Source organism: Scyliorhinus torazame, chromosome 4 (genome assembly GCF_047496885.1).
Source record: "Scyliorhinus torazame isolate Kashiwa2021f chromosome 4, sScyTor2.1, whole genome shotgun sequence".
NCBI lineage: Eukaryota > Metazoa > Chordata > Chondrichthyes > Carcharhiniformes > Scyliorhinidae > Scyliorhinus > Scyliorhinus torazame.
In genome coordinates this window covers 58,115,944-58,138,553 of record NC_092710.1, presented here as the reverse complement: position 1 = coordinate 58,138,553, position 22,610 = coordinate 58,115,944, and the positions used below count along the sequence as shown (strand labels likewise).

The window sequence follows — 22,610 nt, the reverse complement described above, 5'->3', positions numbered from 1 at the left end:
CTTCTTTGGTGATGCAGCCTCTCCAGCTCATTTTACTCGCAGGCAGAGCAGCAGCCTCCGTTTGGCTTCCTTTCACAAATTCTTCAGCTTGCACCAACTACTCGCTTCTTACCAGTGACTTGTGATGTGACATCAGTTGTTACCCCCGGGAACTGCACTGTCACTTCAAGGCTTTGAAGGTTACGTTTAATTCGGTGAAATATAAGTGGGAAGCTACAAAGACACAGATTGTATTGTGAGAGAGAGTAAACGGTGTCATCTGGCGTTTGTTGTGGCAGAGTGTGAATGCAAGTAAGGTTAACCGGTCAAGTTGCAAAGTGTCAAAATCTCAAGGTTTTTGGGTGGGAATAGATTTGTCAGCACCAAATCTTCATGCAAAACGGACCGCTATTTCTCCCGCCCGAATTGTTCTTGCTAACGTACAGCAACAGAAATTGTTCAATATTAAAGCAAATTACTGCGGATGTGAAATCTCAAAGAAAAAGGGGAAAAGATGGAAAATCTCAGCGGTTCTGGCGGCATCTGGGAAGAGAGAACTGAGCAATTTTTTCGACTCAGGGTCACTCTTCGGCAGAGCAAATCAGTTAATCATTCAATCGTTACACTCTGTTGTCGTTGCTATACTATTAAAATGTTCCTCCAGGTTTTCTTGAGGTAAATCCTATTATGCATTCAAAGGAAAATACCGCGGATGCTGCAAATCTGCAAGAGAAACTAAAAGTGAGAGGATAAAATCTTTAAAATTCTGAGGTTATCCGTGGTGCCAGACACAGAGTTAAAGTTTCAAATCCGCGATATCCTTCTACAAGGCTGAAACGAGGAGGAAATGCAAAATTGAAGATGAGTTGAAAATGGGAGTTAAAAGGTTTGAAAAAAGTGCTTCAGAACACAAGGGAAAGCGAGCTTTAAAGTTCGCGTTGCAGGGATTGTGCCAACATTTACTGCATTCACCTTGAAATGTTGAGCATCACTCCAGCTGTGAATTTCCAATGAAGGCACTGCTGAGATTTGAACTAAGGATCTCCTGTTTACTAGACAGGCGCTTTCACCATGTAAGCCACAGCACCAGCATGCAAGCTTAGCATGCAAATTTAGAACAGATTTCAATCATTTTGATTCAACATCAGTTTTCCTGACATCTCATACGGGCCTTCCGAGTGCAAATTATAATATTCATTGGCACTGGTCTTTGAAACTGTAAAATTGCATTTATTACTGGAAATGCTGGATTTGTAGCAGTTCTGCGTGGGATAAGTAAACAAACAGGAAATGATTGGTCGAACTGGGAAGTGAGTGAACATGACCAGAAATCTATTTTGGTATAATACAGGACAATGTCAGGAGAGAATTTTACCATGAACTGAAAATGAAGCAAACTTCTTGACAATTCTCCATGGCTGTTGCACTTTAGCAAAGATGATATTGTCACCGTTCTTCCAATTTCCCTGACCCGTTCTGCATTCTTTATTCTTTTTTGTTGTTCATTGGGAAGCAAACGTCTTGAGCCAAAGTAAGAGCCCTGATAGGGACTTGAACGCTGGACCCTCATAATAAAAGTCTGAAGCTCTATCGAATGAGCTAGCAAGGCCTAATCTTTGCTGGTTCTCTAACTTACTTCAAAGTCTCATGAAGGATGTTTTGAATTTCCTTCTTTGGTGATGCAGCCTCTCCAGCTCATTTTACTCGCAGGCATAGCAGCAGCCTCCGTTTGGCGTCCTTTCACAAATTCTTCAGCTTGCACCAACTACTCGCTTCTTACCAGTGACTTGTGATGTGACAACAGTTGTTACCCCCGGACCTGCACTGTCACTTCAAGGCTTTGAAGATTACGTTTAATTCGGTGAAATATAAGTGGGAAGCTACAAAGACACAGATTGTATTGTGAGAGAGAGTAAAGGGTGTCATCTGGTGTTTGTTGTGGCAGAGTGTGAATGCAAGTAAGGTTAACCGGTCAAGTTGCAAAGTGTCAAAATCTCAAAGTTTTTGGGTGGAAATAGATTTGTCAGCACCAAATCTTCATGCAAAACGGACCGCTATTTCTCCCGCCCAAATTGTTCTTGCTAACGTACAGCAACAGAAATTGTTCAATATAAAAGCAAATTACTTCGGATGTGAAATCTCAAAGAAAAAGGGGAAAAGATCGAAAATCTCAGCGGTTCTGGCAGCATCTGCGAAGAGAGAACTGAGCAATTTTTTCGACTCAGGGTCACTCTTAGTCAGAGCAAATCAGTTAATGATTCAATCGTTACACTCTGTTGTCGTTGCTATACTTTTAAAATGTGCCAGCAGGTTTTCTTGAGGTTAATCCTATTATGCATTCAAAGGAAAATACCGCGGATGCTGCAAATCTGCAAGAGAAACTAAAAGTGAGAGGATAAAATCTTTAAAAATCTGAGGATCTCCGTGGTGCCAGACACAGAGTTAAAGTTTCAAATGCGCGTGATCCTGTCAAATCCCAAATTTCTTTACCCGTCAGTCTGGCCTCAATAAAAGTCGAGATGGATTTGCAGGTACAGCATTAGTTATTTTATTTGACTTGCAAGCTTGATTCATCTCAGAGGCATAAGACACATCCAGTCTCCTACACCCCGGAAAGCGAATGATCAAAGAGACAAAGGGATCTCTGCAAATCAATTCAAATGGTATCAAGTTTCACATACACGATTCCCATAGGTCATCCTATACTCCTCCTGACCTAGTCAGACATTCTGATTGGCTCAATTCCAATCCCTTCCTCTGGCCCCTATTACCCAGCATCCTTTTCTCCTCCTTTGGTGGACACACCTCCTCCTTGCTTTGCCATGCGGTCTGAAATCTTTTGTCTGTGAACTCACCAGAATGAGACTGGCGTATCTCTACATTACAGTAACTAATATCTCTAAAGTAACTATTTTATATCACATTCGTCATTCCCTCCTTTTATCATTCCATGATAACCGAACTATCAAATCCATAGCTACGGTCCCTCATCTAAAAAGATCTGTCACTGCATTTCCAATTCCTGGCGTAGCTGCACCCTGATGTATTTTGACAGCTAAGATTTTAGGGGCGTTGATCTGTTCCAGTGTACCCCACATTCTACCCATCACACATTTAAGGATGGCTGGGCCCACAAAGATGCAGCCGATAGCCACCACTAAATGCATGACCATATTTATCAACCAGTCCTTCCAACCTCCAAATCCCCAGTTACCCCAAGCGCCAGGATCCTGCATTCCGTCTAGGTGATCCCGTATGTGATCCATAAATTTAGTGATGTTAGCGGTCAAGTCTTGAACTCCCATGATACACTTGTCCTGCACTATGGCGCATACCCCACCCTCACGGGCCAGAAGATAGTCAAGAGCATACCGGTTCTGCATTGCAAACAACCGTAGCTGAGGCAATTCCTTGGTTATTGCCCCGAGGGCTCCCAAGGTTTCATTTCCCAAGATGGTAAGGCCACAAATAAAATAATTCCTATTGCTGACAGCCAAGGAACCCCCCAGTAGCCCAGTTTATCTAGCTTCGAAACGCCCATTCAGGCCGCCTAGCAATGCGGAAAGCCCTCGTCCCAACAGTGATATGAGAGACATTCCCCCAGCCACAAAGGAGCTGGAGGCCGGCGTTCAATGGAACGCAAGTGGTGTTGTAACAAACGCATTGGCCAGACGCCTGGGTGATATGGCACCTCCTGTCCGTACAGGTGGGGAACAGACATGTTATATTCGTTTCCACCTGTACCAGCAAACAGCCGTATCCTTCACTGCTGAAACAATTCTCGTACGACCGGGAATCCCTATTGGGAGTGAAGTGGCTAGGTATATATGCCCTCCACCGTTGCAGCCTATCATACTGTGAATGGGAATTATCCCGAGGAAGGGATAGGCAAATAGCCGGTGGTGCTGACCCCGGATCGTAAGGTAGAGTGACTTGCTCGGGCGGTGGCTCGGAACGTTGACAATGAACAACCGTTTGGGGAGAGCCCCAAAGCGGTGAAACAGAAAATAACCTAGACACCGCTGCGGGGTTTGGGTAGCAGACAACCCGTCCATGGCCATACAAGCAGTGGTACATCTGGTAGAAGTGATTCATACTACCCAGGTTTTCCTCAGTTTGGCCTTTAACTAAATTAAGTGTATCTCCCGATAACCTACGTTCTAGCTGTACTTCCCTTCTCACACGCCCCGTCCTCTCTCTCGTCCCTCTCTCTCTCTCACAATCTCTTCCTACGCTCTCCTGACGGTCTGATGTTACCTTTATCGCACCAATCTTAACACATCCAAAATCAAACTGACATGTACTCCAAAAACGAGGCAATGTCCATATAATGTTCCCTTCCCATCGCCGGGACCGGTGCAATTGCTTCATGACTCCTGCATTCTCCTTAACTTTGCCGACCTTCCATGAGTCGATACCATGTCTTCGTATATGGGGGCAGCGAAGAACATCCCCTTTGCATAGGTGATGTATCCTTGTAGATTGGTTGGGGTTACAAATATAGATAATATTCCCCTTTTCTATGTCCGTCGCCAATAATACCCAAGCGAGGTGAGGCCAAATATCACACAGACGGTAGCCACCCCATCATGCTCCACACCTGTAAAACAGCACTGGAGAAGGGAGGCAGGTTAATCTGTCCAAGAAAATGAGGCCCGTTATCAGAACTCAACTGAGCAGGTCTACTGTACCGGGGAATGATTTCCCGCATCAGAACTTTAACCACAGTAGCAGCTTTATTATCGGTAGTCGGATATGCCTCAACCCATCTGCTGAACCCATCCACAATGACCAAAACATATTTATAACATTGACACCTTTCCAACTCAATGTAATCCATTTGGAGCGTCTCAAAGGGACCACTGGGCAATGGGGTTTGCCCCAACCCACAAGGTATACCTTTTCCGGTGTTATATTGCCGACAAATCAAACACCGATTACTGATACTCTGGGCCAACCCCTGCATTTTAGGGTGCCACCAAGTGTCCAGCAACAAATCACTAGTCTCCCGAGCCCCACAATGAGTTGCAAAGTGTACACATTCAATGACCCATAAAGCCAGTATATCAGACATACAAGTCTGATGTGCTGGCGTGGTCCATAAAGAAGAAACAGAATCATATGTACAACCTAACCGTTTTCACATTTGTTTATCACTCTCAGGAGCATCCTCCTGTAACCTTATGATGTCTTGGATGGTTGGCATTGACTTGTCAGAAGCAGACATATTTATAGTAGATCGTTTAGTCTGACTTAACATTTTAGGCACCATCACTTGCTGAATTTGCACGGCTGTCCGCGCTGCACAATCTGCTTGTTCATTACCAACGTCAACTGGGGTCCAACCATTTGTGTGGGCAGCGCATTTAATAACTGAAATCTGCGCGGGCATAAGGAGGGCCTGCAGTAAGTCATTAACTAAACCCCGGTGGGATATTTGACCACACATAATCATGTCAGGTTGTTCTGACGAAATGTCACTCAAATCGACCCTTATTGTGGTAGTTTCCTGAATCAAGGCTAAACAGTCGTGGCCAGGTGCGTCTTCATGGACCACTAAGAAAACAGGCTGGATTGATAGTGGTACAGTGTTTAAATGTCAGACGTGGATTGTTCAAAAGGTATATCTCATACCTATTCTGACGAGCTGCGGTAAGATGCTGAGTCTGCAGTTGCCTCAGTAGTGCGATGACCGAGTGGGAGCTATACACCGTAATATCCTGTTGGAGGGTGAGAGCAAACAACGGCTATGCGATGGCATTGATTGAACGTAAATCCTGTACTAATCGGTACTGGTCTGGTTTGGCTGGTTTAGGCACAGCAAGTATGGGGGTGTTACATTCTGATTGGCAAGGGACCAAAATACCCTGTTGCAACAGCTCTTGGGTTAATTTGTCTATAGACGGAGCAGCTTGGGATTTCAGGGGGTATTGCCGAATGGAAGGTAGCTTTACATGATCCTTAATCATTACCTTTATAGGTGTAACATTTGTCTTTCCCACTTGTGATGGGTATTTCGCCCAGACCTGTGGATTGACATATTCCAAAACATCATGTCCCCAGTGATGCTGCAGTCGAGTGTTAATTGTTTCAGGGGCCTCAAAATATTTTATGGCAGTGCCGTCCGGCATGACTTGAAGTGCGTACTCTGTTGGATCCGAATGATCCACTGCCCTCCTTACCATTTGCCCCAGATCCCTGGCATGGTACTGGTCGTGGACCTGACGTGTAATATGAGGGCTTACCGAAGCTGACTGTGGCCATAAATGTGGTGGTATTGTAACAAAATCAGCTGTACCTTCTTTTCCCGTGACTGTGGCTGTACCTTTGACTGGCCATTCGGTCCCAATTAATGGCCGGTATTTGTCCTCCAACTCCCTGTTTTGTCCGGTTCTGTCATAGGCCAGGGTAACGTGGTGCAGTGACTGTTCAATGTCTAACGTCCACCACTGGGGGTGATAGAAATATAGCACTGTTGTCTCATCCTCCACGATTGGACCGTTACCCCTTCGTCTCCGTACTCTAGCTGCAGCTGGAAGATACACAGTAAATCTCGGGCCAACAAATTACTGTCCAATCCAGTAGTCACTACAAACTGATGATCTGCAGACTTATTCTCGCAAGTGACTGTCACAGGTTCAGAAATAGGATACTCACACACCTGTCCTTGGAACCCCGACAATTGCTGCGTGTGGTCGGATAATGGTAGTCGAAGTTCTGATTGCACAGAAGACATGGCTGCTCCAGTGTCGATTACAAATGAGTGACGTTAATCTCCAATCTGCAGAGAGATAATAGGTTCCCTGTCCGATTGGAGAGTCCTTATGACTAAATTAGCTCGTCAATCCTGTGTTGGGAAAGGGTTTGCCTGGGAGAAGTCAGTGTATCTCGTCTGTCCTCCCCTTGGTGGGTACCCCCTCCTTTGGGTCGGATAATCTCCTTCTGCTGCCTGTCTTTTAAAGGGGCATTCCTGTTGCCAGTGATCTGCACGGCCGCAATTAAAACATGCATTGCTCCCTCTATATCTGCCCCGTCCTCTTCTCCCAGTAGACCAATGGCCCCTCAGAGGGGGCGGCGGTTGTAAAGCTGTTGGTGCATACGGTGGGCCATAAAAAGGAGCTGAGGGTCCCTTTGGGTGGGTTTGATATCCTCCCCCTCGCTGATCCACCCACCCAGAGTCACAATATTGGGGCTCCTGCTGGTAAACTACCATTTCTGCCGCTTGTTGGGGTCGCAGATCATCCTTTTTCATTACATACTCAGTCTTAACCTTTGTAACTGAGCCTCCTTCCTGGCCTACACTTTCCTTCCAATCAAACTGACTGCTCTTGCCATCTGGGAAGGGTCGTTCTCTGTCCAATTCATGTTATTACATTTCACAGCAGTAGCCACAGAAGGTGGTAGGAAATGCATTAACATAGCACAACATTGAGGGGAATTCTGACCATTTTGATATGGCAAGTTGCCTGACTGCCCACGGTAGATTTCATTAAAACGCTCCAGAAATTCCTCTGGCTCTTCAGTCTTCTTAGGTTTTAGGTCTAAGATAGCAGAAATATTTATGGGCTTTTGAAATGTGTTATTCAACGCATTCAGGATCTGTGTCCGTCTATCGTCGTCTAACGCATGGGCTTGCTGAAGTGCGGCGTGGCTAGCATAATTCAGGTGATTGGTATCTTCCTAATCGGCAACTGTCTCCGAGTCCCACCAGGGGGCACTCTAGCTATTTCCTCTTGTTCTTCCAAGACTTCGACGTCCCTCCCTGTCACTAGAGGGAGTTCTTTCTCTTCAAAATCATCTGTTGCAGCTCCCTTTGTTCTCGAAATTTGCAGTTTCCCCTTGGTTTGGAGGGATTTAGGTGGTATGCTTAATTGTTTCTGGTTAGGACCAAGCCCTTCTCTCGCTGTCCGAGATCTGTTCCTAGAGCTAACTGGGCTTGCGGAACAGAGCTCCTCTTTCTCTACTGATCGTGAAGATGGTAAATCGGGACCCACACTATCAACCAAAAAGGGCTGGAGTTACTGGCATGATTAGAATCTGGGGAGCAGTGACTGGATATAAATTATTATACTCTGGTGGTTCTGGAATTAGTGCAGACAATGCTACAGGTGCAGTCAAAACTTTTACTGACATTTTTAAATTCTTGAATTAATCATTTTCTGTCAATTCAAGGCCAGCCATTGAACTACGTAGCTCATCTTTTGTTTGACCCGAGCCTTTCCTGTCTCTACTTGCGCGTATTTTTTTCTTGGCAAAACGATTGAAAAGGTTCTAACAGTGTTCTTTTAAAACTTAAAAATGTTTGAAAATTCAAATTGAATTACTGCAACTTGCAAGCTTAGCTCTGATCTCAACTCAGAACTAAATTTACGATTTGCTTAACACAAACTTGTATAACATTTACAACTTAATTAATTCTTTATCTTAACGATTTTTCTTGAAACGAGTTTTTCTTACATTCACAAAAATGTTGGCAAAGTCAACTATCATCTCCAGATTTACACTTTTTAAAATGGTGTCAATGATCTTCTTTAAGTTTCTATTAATTCACAAATAAAATGAGATAAACATTATTTCAAGTAAGTAAAACTTAAGATTCTGGCAATTTCAATCAATTGCTTTCGAAAATAATAACTTTTATCAAAGAGGTGGAGAAACCCACTGGTTTCCTTTAATTAATTCAAAACGTAACTTTGCTGGAGTTCACTGACTCAAAGGAAAGGTATCCGATTACACTATAGGCTGCTGCTGTTATCTCAAGGCCTGAGTGAGAAGCACTGTCTGTCGTCTTTAATTTTGGCTGCTGCTGTTAACCCTTTGAGAGACTTCTGCTTCAACCAATATGCAGCATTCCCCACAATCTCAATTAGTCCTCAGAACTGCGCCCTTCGCCACTACAGCCCAAGGGTACAATTTTTAGCTTAATCAACTATAGATTTAAAACACTCACACATGGAATTGAATCATCTTCAGATTTAAAAACACTTATACTTGACTGAACCTTCACTACTGAAGTCACATCAGCCATAACAACACTTATACTTGATTGAACCTCCATCTACTGAAGTCACATCAGCCATAAAAACACTTATACTTGACTGAATCTCCATCTACTGAAGTCACATCAGCCATAAAAACACTTATACTTGGAATTAAATCATCTTTTAGATGTCCTATCAACCAAAACCTAACCCAAGCCGAATCAACAATATGAAATCCCATCAATTAAATTTCTAATCCCCAGACTGACCTTTGATTTCATCGAGACGATCTTTCTGTACCAACCGCGAGTGACCAGACTAATCAGATGATAAGAAGAGGGGAAAAATCAATGCGCGGTCATTTTCCAGCTGTACATTGTGGGCCCTTTTTTCCCCATCCTCCTGTTCATAATCAGTCAAATTCTGATTTCGCAGTTGGTCAGAACCGTCTTGAGAAATCCCGGGTTTCGGCACTAATTGTCAAATCCCAAATTTCTTTACCCGTCAGTCTGGCCTCAATAAAAGTCGAGATGGATTTGCAGGTACAGCATTAGTTATTTTATTTGGCTTGCAAGCTTGATTCATCTCAGAGGCATAAGACACATCCAGCCTACTACACCCCGGAAAGCGAATGAACAAAGAGACAAAGGGATCTCTGCAAATCAATTCAAATGGTATCAAGTTTCACCTACACGATTCCTATAGGTCATCCTATACCCCTCCTGACCTAGTCAGACATTCTGATTGGCTCACTTCCAATCCCTTCCACTGGCCCCTATTACCCAGCATCATTTTCTCCTCCTTTGGTGGACACACCTCCTCCTTGCTTTGCCATGAGGTCTGAAATCCTTTGTATGTGAACTCACCAGAATGAGACTGGCCTATCTCTACATTACAGTAACTAATATATCTAAAGTAACTATTTTATATCACATTCGTCAATCCTTCTACAGGGCTGAAGCGAGGAGGAAATGCGATGGTGTAGGTGAGCAAAACTGAAGATGAGCGGAAAATGGGAGTTTAAAGGTTTGAAAAAAGAACTTCAGCACACAAGGGAAAGCGAGCTTTAAGGTACGCGTTGCAGGGATTGTGCCAACATATTCTGCATTCACCATAAAATGTTGAGCATCACTCCAGCTGTTAATTTCCATTGAAGGCACTGCTGAGAGTAGAACTCAGAAATTCCTGTCTATTAGACAGGCGCTTTAACCATCTAAGCCACAGCACCAGCATGCAAGCTGAGCGTGCAAGTTTAGAACAGATTTCAATCATTTTGATTCAACATCAGTTTCCCTGACATCTCATACGGGCCTTCCGAGTGCAAATTAAAATATTCATTGGCACTGGCCTTAGAAACTGTAAAATTGCATTTATTACTGGAAATGCTGGATTTGCAGCAGTGTTGCATGGGATAAGTAAACAAACAGGAAATGATTGGTCGAACTGGGAAGTGAGTGAACATGACCAGAAATCTATTGTGGTTTAATACAGGACAATGTCAGGAGAGAGTTTTAACATGAACTGAAAATGTAGCAAACTTCTTGACAATTTTCCATGGCTGTTGCCCTTTAGCAAAGATGATATTGTCACCGCTCTTCCATTTTCCTTGACCCGTTCTGCATTCTTTCTTTGTCTTTTTTGTTGTTCATTGGGAAGCAAACATCTTGAGCCAAAGTAAGAGCCCTGATAGGGACCTGAACGCTGGACCCTCATATTAAAAGTCTGAAGCTCTACCGAATGAGCTACCAAGGCCTAATCTTTGCTGGTTCTCATAATTTACTTCAACGTCTCATGAGGGATGTTTTGAATTTCCTTCTTTGGTGATGCAGCCTCTCCAGCTCATTTTACTCGCAGGCATTGCAGCAGCCTCCGTTTGGCTTCCTTTCACAAATTCTTCAGCTTGCACCAACTACTCGCTTCTTACCAGTCACTTGTGATGTGACATCAGTTGTTACCCCCGGACCTGCACTGTCACTTCAAGGCTTTGAAGATTACGTTTAATTCGGTGAAATATAAGTGGAAAGCTACAAAGACACAGATTGTATTGTGAGAGAGAGTAAAGGGTGTCATCTGGTGTTTGTTGTGGCAGAGTGTGAATGCAAGTAAGGTTAACCGGTCAAGTTGCAAAGTGTCAAAATCTCAAAGTTTTTGGGTGGAAATAGATTTGTCAGCGCCAAATCTTCATGCAAAACGGACCGCTATTTCTCCCGCCCGAATTGTTCTTGCTAACGTACAGCAACAGAAATTGTTCAATATAAAAGCAAATTATTGCGGATGTGAAATCTCAAAGAAAAAGGGGAAAAGATGGAAAATCTCAGCGGTTCTGGCGGGATCTGGGAAGAGAGAACTGAGCAATTTTTTCGACAAATGTGTCACTATTCTGCAGAGCAAATCAGTTAATCATTCAATCGTTACACTCTGTTGTCGTTGCTATACTTTTAAAATGTTCCTCCAGGTTTTCTTGAGGTAAATCCTATTATGCATTTAAAGGAAAATACCGCTGATGCTGCAAATCTACAAGAGAAAGTAAAAATGAGAGGATAAAATCTTTAAAAATCGGAGGATATCCGTGGTGCCAGACACAGAGTTAAAGTTTCAAATGCGCGTGATCCTTCTACAGGGCTGAAGCGAGGAGGAAATGCGATGGTGTAGGTGAGCAAAATTGAAGATGAGTTGAAAATAGGAGTTAAAAGGTTTGAAAAAAGTGTTTCAGCACACAAGGGAAAGCGAGCTTTAAGCGAGGTTTGCATTGCAGGGATGGTGCTAACATTCACAGCATTCCCCTTGAAATGTTGAGCATCACTCCAGCTGTGAATTTCCATTGAAGGCACTGCAGAGATTTGAACTCAGGATCTCCTGTTTACTAGACAGTCACTTTAACCATCTAAGCCACAGCACCAGCATGCAAGCTTAGCGTGCAAGTTTAGAACAGATTTCAATCATTTTGATTCAACATCAGTTATCCTGACATCTCATACGGGCCTTACGAGAACAAATTAAAATATTCATGGGCACTGGTCTTTGAAACTGTAAAATTGCATTTATTACTGGAAATGCTGGATTTGTAGCAGTTCTGAATGGGATAAGTAAACAAACAGGAAATGCTTGGTCGAATTGGGAAGTGAGTGAACATGACCAGAAATCTATTGTGGTATAATGCAGGACAATGTCAGGAGAGAATTTTAACATGAACTGAAAATGAAGCAAACTTCTTGACAATTCTCCATGGCTGTTGAACTTCAGCAAAGATGATATTGTCACCGCTCTTCCATTTTCCCTGACCCGTTCTGCATTCTTTATTCTTCTTTTTTGTTGTTCATTGGGAAGCAAACGTCTTGAGCCAAAGTAAGAGCCCTGATAGGGACCTGAACGCTGGACCCTCATATTAAAAGTCTGAAGCTCTACCGAATGAGCTACCAAGGCCTAATCTTTGCTGGTTCTCATAATTTACTTCAACGTCTCATGAGGGATTTTTTGAAATTCCTTCTTTGGTGATGCAGCATCTCTAGCTCATTTTACTCGCAGGCACAGCAGCATCGTCCCTTTGGCTTCCTATCACAAATTCTTCAGCTTGCACTAACTACTCGCTTCTTACCAGTGACTTGTGATGTGACAACAGCTGTCACCCCCGGACCTGCACTGTCACTTCAAGGCTTTGAAGATTACGTTTAATTCGGTGAAATATAAGTGGGAAGCTACAAAGACACAGATTGTATTGTGAGAGAGAGTAAAGGGTGTCGTCTGGTGTTTGTTGTGGCAGAGTGTGATTGCAAGTAAGGTTAACTGGTCAAGTTGCAAAGTGTCAAAATCTCAAAGTTTTTGGGTGGAAATAGATTTGTCAGCACCAAACCTTCATGCAAAACGGACCGCTATTTCTCCCGCCCGAATTGTTCTTGCTGACGTACAGCAACAGAAATTGTTCAATATTAAAGCAAATTACTGCGGATGTGAAATCTCAAAGAAAAAGGGGAAATGATGGAAAATCTCAGCGGTTCTGGCGGCACCTGGGAGGAGAGAACTGAGCAAATTTTTCGACTCAGGGTCACTCTTCGGCAGAGCAAATCAGTTAATCATTCAATCGTTACACTCTGTTGTCGTTGCTATGCTTTTAAAATGTTCCTCCAGGTTTTCTTGAGGTAAATCCTATTATGCATTCAAAGGAAAATACCGCGGATGCTGCAAATCTGCAAGAGAAACTAAAAGTGAGAGGATAAAATCTTTAAATTTCTGAGGATATCCGTGGTGCCAGACACAGAGTTAAAGTTTCAAATGCGCGTGATCCTTCTACAGGGCTGATGCGAGGAGGAAATGCAAAATTGAGGATGAGTTGAAAATGTGAGTTTAAAGGTTTGAAAAAAGTGTTTCAGCACACAAGGGAAAGCGAGCTTTAAGGTTTGCGTTGCAGGGATTGTGCTAACATTCACAGCATTCCCCTTGGAACGTTGAGCATCACTCCAGCTGTTAATTGCCATTGAAGGCACTGCTGAGATTTGAACTTAAGATCTCCTGTTTACTAGACAGGCGCTTTAACCATCTAAGCCACAGCACCTGCATGTAAGCTTAGCGTGCAAGTTTAGAACAGATTTCAATCATTTTGTTTCAACATCAGTTTTCCTGTCATCTCATACGGGCCTTCCGAGTGCAAATTAAAATATTCAGTGGCACTAGTCTTTGATACTGTAAAATTGCATTTATTACTGGAAATGCTGGATTTGTAGCAGTTCTGCATGGGATAAGTAAACAAACAGGAAATGATTGCTCTAACTGGGAAGTGAGTGAACATGACCAGAAATCTATTGTGGTATAATACAGGACAATGTCAGGAGAGAGTTTTAACATGAACTGAAAATGTAGCAAACGTCTTGACAATTCTCCATGGCTGTTGCTCTTCAGCAAAGATGATATTGTCACCGCTCTTCCATTTTCCCTGACCCGTTCTGCATTCTTTCTTCTTCTTTTTTGTTGTTCATTGGGAAGCAATCGTCTTGCGCCAAAGTAAGAGCCCTGATAGGGACTTGAACGCTGGACCCTCATAATAAAAGTTTGAAGCTCTACCGAATGAGCTAGCAAGGCCTAATCTTTGCTGGTTCTCAGAATTTGCTTCAACGTCTCATGAGGGATGTTTTGAATTTCCTTCTTTGGTTATGCAGCCTCTCCAGCTCATTTTACTCGCAGGCATAGCAGCAGCCTCCGTTTGGCTTCCTGTCACAAATTCTTCAGCTTGCACCAACTACTCGCTTCTTACCAGTGACTTGTGATGTGACATCAGTTGTTACCCCCGGACCTGCACTGTCACTTCAAGGCTTTGAAGGTTACGTTTAATTCGGTGAAATATAAGTGGGAAGCTACAAAGACACAGATTGTATTGTGAGAGAGAGTAAACGGTGTCATCTGGCGTTTGTTGTGGCAGAGTGTGAATGCAAGTAAGGTTAACCGGTCAAGTTGCAAAGTGTCAAAATCTCAAAGTTTTTGGGTGGAAATAGATTTGTCAGCACCAAATCTTCATGCAAAACGGACCGCTATTTCTCCCGCCCGAATTGTTCTTGCTAACGTACAGCAACAGAAATTGTTCAATATTAAAGCAAATTACTGCGGATGTGAAATCTCAAAGAAAAAGGGGAAAAGATGGAAAATCTCAGCGGTTCTGGCGGCACCTGAGAGGAGAGAACTGAGCAATTTTTTCGACGCAGGGTCACTCTTCGGCAGAGCAAATCAGTTAATCATTCAATCGTTACACTCTGTTGTCGTTGCTATGCTTTTAAAATGTTCCTCCAGGTTTTCTTGAGGCAAATCCTGTTATGCATTCAAAGGAAAATACCGCGGATGCTGCAAATCTGCAAGAGAAACTAAAAGTGAGAGGATAAAATCTTTAAAAATCTGAGGTTACCCGTGGTGCCAGACACAGAATTAAAGTTTCAAATGCGCGATATCCTTCTACAGGGCTGATGCGAGGAGGAAATGCAAAATTGAAGATGAGCTGAAAATGTGAGTTTAAAGGTTTGAAAAAAATGCTTCAGCACAAAAGAAAGCAAGCTTTAAGGTTCGCGTTGCAGGGATTGTGCCAACATATACTGCACTTAGCATGAAATGTCAGGCATTACTCCAGCTGTTAATTTCCATTGAAGGCACTGCTGAGATTTGAACTCAGGATCTCCTGTTTACTAGACAGGCACTTTAACCATCTAAGCCACAGCACCAGCATGCAAGCTTAGCGTGCAAGTTTAGAACAGATTTCAATCATTTTGATTCAACATCAGTTTTCCTGACATCTCATACGGGCCTTCCGAGTGCATATTAAAACATCTTTGGAACTGTAAAATTGCATTTATTACTGGAAATGCTGGATTTGTAGCAGTTCTGCATGGGATAAGTAAACAAACAGGAAATGATTGGTCGAACTGGGAAGTGAGTGAACATGACCAGAAATCTATTGTGGTATAATACAGGACAATGTCAGGAGAGAGTTTTAAAATGAACTGAAAATGTAGCAAACTTCTTGACAATTCTCCATGGCTGTTGCTCTTTAGCAAAGATGATATTTTCACCGCTCTTCCATTTTCCTTGACCCGTTCTGCATTCTTTCTTCGTCTTTTCTGTTGTTCATTGGGAAGCAAACATCTTGAGCCAAAGTAAGAGCCCTGATAGGGACTTGAACGCTGGACCCTCATATTAAAAGTCTGAAGCTCTACCGAATGAGTTACCAAGGCCTAATCTTTGCTGGTTCTCATAATTTACTTCAACGTCTCATGAGGGATGTTTTGAATTTCCTTCTTTGGTGATGCAGCCTCTCCAGCTCATTTTACTCGCAGGCATTGCAGCAGCCTCCGTTTGGCTTCCTTTCACAAATTCTTCAGCTTGCACCAACTACTCGCTTCTTACCAGTGACTTGTGATGTGACATCAGTTGTTTCCCCTAGACCTGCACTGTCACTTCAAGGCTTTGAAGATTACGTTTAATTCGGTGAAATATAAGTGGAAAGCTACAAAGACACAGATTGTATTGTGAGAGAGAGTAAAGGGTGTCATCTGGTGTTTGTTGTGGCAGAGTGTGAATGCAAGTAAGTTTAACCGGTCAAGTTGCAAAGTGTCAAAATCTCAAAGTTTTTGGGTGGAAATAGATTTGTCAGCGCCAAATCTTCATGCAAAACGGACCGCTATTTCTCCCGCCCGAATTGTTCTTGCTAACGTACAGCAACAGAAATTGTTCAATATAAAAGCAAATTATTGCGGATGTGAAATCTCAAAGAAAAAGGGGAAAAGATGGAAAATCTCAGCGGTTCTGGCGGCATCTGGGAAGAGAGAACTGAGCAATTTTTTCGACAATTGGGTCACTATTCGGCAGAGCAAATCAGTTAATCATTCAATCGCTACACTCTGTTGTCGTTGCTATACTTTTAAAATGTTCCTCCAGGTTTTCTTGAGGTAAATCCTATTATGCATTCAAAGGAAAATACCGCGGATGCTGCAAATCTGCAAGAGAAACTAAAAGTGAGAGGATAAAATCTTTAAAAATCTGAGGATATCCGTGGTGCCAGACACAGAGTTAAAGTTTCAAATGCGCGTGATCCTTCTACAGGGCTAAAGCGAGGAGGAAATGCGATGGTGTAGGTGAGCAAAATTGAAGATGAGCGGAAAATAGGAGTTGAACGGTTTGAAGAAAGTGCTTCAGCACAAAAGGGTAAACAAGCTTTAAGGTTTGCGTTGCAGGGACATTGCCAACATTTTTTGCATTCACCATGCAATGTTGTGCCTCACTCCAGCTGCTAACTTCCATTGAAGGCACTGCTGAGATTTGAACTCAGGACCTCCTGTCTGCAAGACAAGCACTTTAACCATCGAAGCCACAGCACCAGCATGCAAGGTTAGCGTGCAAGTTTAGAACAAATTTCAATCATTTTGATTCAACATCAGTTTTCCTGACATCTCATACGGGCCTTCCGAGTGCAAATTAAAATTTTCATTGGCACTGGTCTTTGAAACTGTAAAATTGCATTTATTACTGGAAATGCTGGATTTGTAGCAGTACTGCATGGGATAAGTAAACAAACAGGAAATGATTGGTCGAACTGGGAAGTGAGTGAACGTGACCAGAAATCTATTGTGGTTTAATACAGGGCAATGTCAGGAGAGAATTTTAACATGAACTGAAAATGAAGCAAACTTCTTGACAATTCTCCATGGCTGTTGCTCTTTATCAAAGATGATATTGTCACCGATCTTCCATTTTCCCCGACCCGTTCTGCATTCTTTATTTTTCTTTTTTGTTGTTCATTGGGAAGCAAATGTCTTGAGCCAAAGTAAGAGCCCTGATAGGGACTTGAACGCTGGACCCTCATAATAAAAGTCTAAAGCTCTACCGCATGAGCTACCAAGGTCTAATCTTTGCTGGTTCTCATAAGTTACTTCAAAGTCTCATGAGGGATGTTTTGAATTTCCTTCTTTGGTGATGCAGCCTCTCCAGCTCATTTTACTCGCAGGCATAGCAGCAGCCTCCGTTTGGCTTCCTTTCACAAATTCTTCAGCTTGCACCAACTACTCGCTTCTCACCAGTGACTTGTGATGTGACATCTGTTGTTACCCCCTGATCTGCACTGTCACTTCAAGGCTTTGAAGATTACGTTTAATTCGGTGAAATATAAGTGGGAAGCTACAAAGACACAGATTGTATTGTGAGAGAGAGTAAACGGTGTCATCTGGCGTTTGTTGTGGCAGAGTGGGAATGCAAGTAAGGTTAACCGGTCAAGTTGCAAAGTGTCAAAATCTCAAAGTTTTTGGGTGGAAATAGATTTGTCAGCACCAAATCTTCATGCAAAACGGACCGCTATTTCTCCCGCCCGAATTGTTCTTGCTAACGTACAGCAACAGAAATTGTTCAATATTAAAGCAAATTACTGCGGATGTGAAATCTCAAAGAAAAAGGGGAAAAGATGCAAAATCTCAGCGGTTCTGGCGGCATCTGGGAAGAGAAAACTGAGCAATTTTTTCGACTCAGGGTCACTCTTCGGCAGAGCAAATCAGTTAATCATTCAATCGTTACACTCTGTTGTCGTTGCTATACTTTTAAAATGTTCCTCCAGGTTTTCTTGAGGTAAATCCTATTATACATTCAAAGGAAAATACCGCGGATGCTGCAAATCTGCAAGAGAAACTAAAAGTGAGAGGATAAAATCTATAAAACTCTGAGGTTATCCGTGGTGCCAGACACAGAGTTAAAGTTTCAAATGCGCGATATCCTTCTACAAGGCTGAAGCGAGGAGGAAATGCGATGGTGTAGGTGAGCAAAATTGAAGATGAGCGGAAAATGTGAGTTTAAAGGTTTGAAAAAATTGCTTCAGCACACAAGGGAAAACGAGCTTTAAGGTTCGCGTTGCAGGGATTGTGCCAACATTTTCTGCATTTACCATGAAATGTCATGCGTTACTCTAGCTGTTAATTTCCATTGAAGGCACTGCTGAGATTTGAACTCAGGATCTCCTGTTTAGTAGACAGGCGCTTTAACCATCTAAGCCACAGCACCAGCATGCAAGCTTAGCGTGCAAGTTTAGAACAGATTTCAATCATTTTGATTCAACATCAGTTTTCCTGACATCTCATATGGGCCTTCCGAGTGCAAATTAAAATATTCATTGGCACTGGTCTTTGAAACTGTAAAATTGCATTTATTGCTGGAAATGCTGGATTTGTAGCAGTTCTGCATGGGATAAGTAAACAAACAGGAAATGATTGGTCGAACTGGGAAGTGAGCGAACATGATCAGAAATCTATTGTGGTATAATATAGGACAATGTCAGGAGAGAATTTTAACATGAACTGAAAATGTAGCAAACGTCTTGACAATTATCCATGGCTGTTGCACTTTAGCAAAGATGATAATGTCACCGTTCTTCCATTTTCCCTGACCCGTTCTGCATTCTTGATTCTTCTTTTTTGTTGTTCGTTGGGAAGCAAACGTCTTGAGCCAAAGTAAGAGCCCTGATAGGGACTTGAACGCTGGACCCTCATAATAAAAGTATGAAGCTCTACCGAATGAGCTACCAAGGCCCAATCTTTGCTGGTTCTCATAATTTACTTCAACGTCTCATGAGGGATGTTTTGAATTTCCTTCTTTGGTGATGCAGCCTCTCCAGCTCATTTTACTCGCAGGCATAGCAGCAGCCTCCGTTTGGCTTCCTTTCACAAATTCTTCAGCTTGCACCAACTACTCGCTTCTTACCAGTGACTTGTGATGTGACATCAGTTGTTACCCCCGGACCTGCACTGTCACTTCAAGGCTTTGAAGGTTACGTTTAATTCGGTGAAATATAAGTGGGAAGCTACAAAGACACAGATTGTATTGTGAGAGAGAGTAAACGGTGTCATCTGGCGTTTGTTGTGGCAGAGTGTGAATGCAAGTAAGGTTAACCGGTCAAGTTGCAAAGTGTCAAAATCTCAAAGTTTTTGGGTGGAAATAGATTTGTCAGCACCAAATCTTCATGCAAAACGGACCGCTATTTCTCCCGCCCGAATTGTTCTTGCTAACGTACAGCAACAGAAATTGTTCAATATTAAAGCAAATTACTGCGGATGTGAAATCTCAAAGAAAAAGGGGAAAAGATGCAAAATCTCAGCGGTTCTGGCGGCATCTGGGAAGAGAAAACTGAGCAATTTTTTCGACTCAGGGTCACTCTTCGGCAGAGCAAATCAGTTAATCATTCAATCGTTACACTCTGTTGTCGTTGCTATACTTTTAAAATGTTCCTCCAGGTTTTCTTGAGGTAAATCCTATTATACATTCAAAGGAAAATACCGCGGATGCTGCAAATCTGCAAGAGAAACTAAAAGTGAGAGGATAAAATCTATAAAACTCTGAGGTTATCCGTGGTGCCAGACACAGAGTTAAAGTTTCAAATGCGCGATATCCTTCTACAAGGCTGAAGCGAGGAGGAAATGCGATGGTGTAGGTGAGCAAAATTGAAGATGAGCGGAAAATGTGAGTTTAAAGGTTTGAAAAAATTGCTTCAGCACACAAGGGAAAACGAGCTTTAAGGTTCGCGTTGCAGGGATTGTGCCAACATTTTCTGCATTTACCATGAAATGTCATGCGTTACTCTAGCTGTTAATTTCCATTGAAGGCACTGCTGAGATTTGAACTCAGGATCTCCTGTTTAGTAGACAGGCGCTTTAACCATCTAAGCCACAGCACCAGCATGCAAGCTTAGCGTGCAAGTTTAGAACAGATTTCAATCATTTTGATTCAACATCAGTTTTCCTGACATCTCATATGGGCCTTCCGAGTGCAAATTAAAATATTCATTGGCACTGGTCTTTGAAACTGTAAAATTGCATTTATTGCTGGAAATGCTGGATTTGTAGCAGTTCTGCATGGGATAAGTAAACAAACAGGAAATGATTGGTCGAACTGGGAAGTGAGCGAACATGATCAGAAATCTATTGTGGTATAATATAGGACAATGTCAGGAGAGAATTTTAACATGAACTGAAAATGTAGCAAACGTCTTGACAATTCTCCATGGCTGTTGCACTTTAGCAAAGATGATAATGTCACCGTTCTTCCATTTTCCCTGACCCGTTCTGCATTCTTGATTCTTCTTTTTTGTTGTTCGTTGGGAAGCAAACGTCTTGAGCCAAAGTAAGAGCCCTGATAGGGACTTGAACGCTGGACCCTCATAATAAAAGTATGAAGCTCTACCGAATGAGCTACCAAGGCCCAATCTTTGCTGGTTCTCATAATTTACTTCAACGTCTCATGAGGGATGTTTTGAATTTCCTTCTTTGGTGATGCAGCCTCTCCAGCTCATTTTACTCGCAGGCATAGCAGCAGCCTCCGTTTGGCTTCCTTTCACAAATTCTTCAGCTTGCACCAACTACTCGCTTCTTACCAGTGACTTGTGATGTGACATCAGTTGTTACCCCCGGACCTGCACTGTCACTTCAAGGCTTTGAAGGTTACGTTTAATTCGGTGAAATATAAGTGGGAAGCTACAAAGACACAGATTGTATTGTGAGAGAGAGTAAACGGTGTCATCTGGCGTTTGTTGTGGCAGAGTGTGAATGCAAGTAAGGTTAACCGGTCAAGTTGCAAAGTGTCAAAATCTCAAAGTTTTTGGGTGGAAATAGATTTGTCAGCACCAAATCTTCATGCAAAACGGACCGCTATTTCTCCCGCCCGAATTGTTCTTGCTAACGTACAGCAACAGAAATTGTTCAATATTAAAGCAAATTACTGCGGATGTGAAATCTCAAAGAAAAAGGGGAAAAGATGGAAAATCTCAGCGGTTCTGGCGGCACCTGGGAGGAGAGAACTGAGCAATTTTTTCGACGCAGGGTCACTCTTCGGCAGAGCAAATCAGTTAATCATTCAATCGTTACACTCTGTTGTCGTTGCTATGCTTTTAAAATGTTCCTCCAGGTTTTCTTGAGGCAAATCCTGTTATGCATTCAAAGGAAAATACCGCGGATGCTGCAAATCTGCAAGAGAAACTAAAAGTGAGAGGATAAAATCTTTAAAAATCTGAGGTTACCCGTGGTGCCAGACACAGAATTAAAGTTTCAAATGCGCGATATCCTTCTACAGGGCTGATGCGAGGAGGAAATGCAAAATTGAAGATGAGCTGAAAATGTGAGTTTAAAGGTTTGAAAAAAATGCTTCAGCACAAAAGAAAGCAAGCTTTAAGGTTCGCGTTGCAGGGATTGTGCCAACATATACTGCACTTAGCATGAAATGTCAGGCATTACTCCAGCTGTTAATTTCCATTGATGGCACTGCTGAGATTTGAACTCAAGATCTCCTGTTCACTAGACAGGCGCTTGAACCATCTAAGCCACAGGACCAGCATGCAAGCTTATCGTGCAAGTTTAGAACAGATTTCAATCATTTTGATTCAACATCAGTTTTCCTGACATCTCATACGGGCCTTCCGAGTGCAAATTAAAATATTCATTGGCACTGGTCTTTGAAACTGTAAAATTGCATTTATTACTGGAAATGCTGGATTTTAAGCAGTTCTGCATGGGATAAGTAAACAAACAGGAAATGATTGGTCGAACTGGGAAGTGAGTGAACATGACCAGAAATCTATTGTGGTATCATACAGGACAATGTCAGGGGAGAATTTTAACATGAACTGAAAATGAAGCATACTTCTAGACAATTCTCCATGGCTGTTGCACTTTCGCAAAGATTATATTGTCACCGTTCTTCCATTTTCCCTGACCCGTTCTGCATTCTTTCTTCTTCTTTTTTGTTGTTCATTGGGAAGCAAACGTCTTGAGCCAAAGTAAGAGCCCTGATAGGGACTTGAACGCTGGACCCTCATATTAAAAGTCTGAAGCTCTACCGAATGAGCGACCAAGGCCTAATCTTTGCTGGTTCTCATAATTTACTTCAACGTCTCATGAGGGATTTTTTGAAATTCCTTCTTTGGTGATGCAGCATCTCCAGCTCATTTTACTCGCAGGCACAGCAGCATCGTCCCTTTGGCTTCCTATCACAAATTCTTCAGCTTGCACTAACTACTCGCTTCTTACCAGTGACTTGTGATGTGACAACAGCTGTCACCCCCGGACCTGCACTGTCACTTCAAGGCTTTGAAGATTACGTTTAATTCGGTGAAATATAAGTGGGAAGCTACAAAGACACAGATTGTATTGT

At 42.6% G+C, this 22,610-nt stretch overlaps 1 long non-coding RNA gene and 3 other non-coding genes across 4 annotated transcripts in view; all 4 read right to left on the bottom strand.

Annotated features, from left to right (window-relative positions):
• The window catches only part of LOC140410244 (uncharacterized), an 857,189-nt gene that overhangs the window by 377,578 nt on the left and 457,001 nt on the right, over positions 1–22,610 (bottom strand). The window lies entirely within an intron of this gene.
• On the bottom strand, positions 15,084–15,157 carry trnat-agu (transfer RNA threonine (anticodon AGU)). Its single transcript has one exon. It is a non-coding gene; the product is annotated as a tRNA-Thr (tRNA).
• Positions 18,403–18,476, bottom strand: trnas-acu (transfer RNA serine (anticodon ACU)). The gene has a single exon. It is a non-coding gene; the product is annotated as a tRNA-Ser (tRNA).
• Positions 20,069–20,142, bottom strand: trnas-acu (transfer RNA serine (anticodon ACU)). The gene has a single exon. It is a non-coding gene; the product is annotated as a tRNA-Ser (tRNA).